This window comes from Pygoscelis adeliae, unplaced genomic scaffold (genome assembly GCF_000699105.1).
Source record: "Pygoscelis adeliae isolate BGI_AS28 unplaced genomic scaffold, ASM69910v1 Scaffold197, whole genome shotgun sequence".
Lineage (NCBI taxonomy): Eukaryota > Metazoa > Chordata > Aves > Sphenisciformes > Spheniscidae > Pygoscelis > Pygoscelis adeliae.
The window spans coordinates 1,166,829-1,167,693 of NW_008825105.1; positions in this window are offsets into that span (position 1 = coordinate 1,166,829).

Genomic DNA, 865 nt, shown 5'->3' on the forward strand with positions numbered 1-865 from the left:
CTCTGGGACACTGGTCCCCCCCAGTACTGGCTACTTTAAGCCTTGAGGTCTGAGTTTGTGCGGAGGTAGGTGCGCTTACTGCTTTGCTAGCGTAGAAATAAAAGGGGTGAGATGGGTCTGGGGATAACCTGTTCCAGTGCAAAGCAAACTGAGCTCTGAGCCTGTGGTCCCTGTGTTGCTGCAGGTCTTCTGCAAGAGATGCCAAGAAATGGGTCTGTGCTCAAGGGCACGTTTCTTCCATAAGCCCAACTGGGAACAAATGTGTTAGGGGTCTGCAAACAGGGCTGGGAGCTCCTGGATGGGGGCACTCGGTGCTGGGGAGGATAATGGGCAGAAAGCAGAGTCTTGAGAGCCTGCAGGAAAGTTACCCCCATGGAGACTTTATCTTCCCAGCATCTCCAGCTCTGCTCGTGGGAAAGCCTTTGAGCCAGGCTGGCTGAAGGTCCGTGGGCTGCTGGTGGCCCTGGGCAGAGCACGTGTGGGCTGATTACACTCAAAACTTCTTGGGCTGGGAGGGAACCGTTAATGCTATAGATATAGCACAGACTAAACTCTGACATGCTTGTTTGCCATGTGCATGAGGTCTGCTCTAACACAACTTGTCTGGCCTCTTTCAGGAATGAATTTGAGGAGGAACCCGAAAGATGCAGCCAAGTGCAAAAATGAATCATTTGGGGAGGAAGAAAAGGCAAAGCTCTGACTGAAGGCACCGGCTGTGGTTGTGGGTGTTATGTGCTCTTGGCAGGGGGGGCCACGCAGGGCAGCCGGCAGCAGGGGCTGATCGGTGCCACGGGCTCGCATGGAGCATCTTCTCCCGTGGATGCTGTCCCCACCTGGCTTTCACCCCATGCCCTGCTCCAGATGT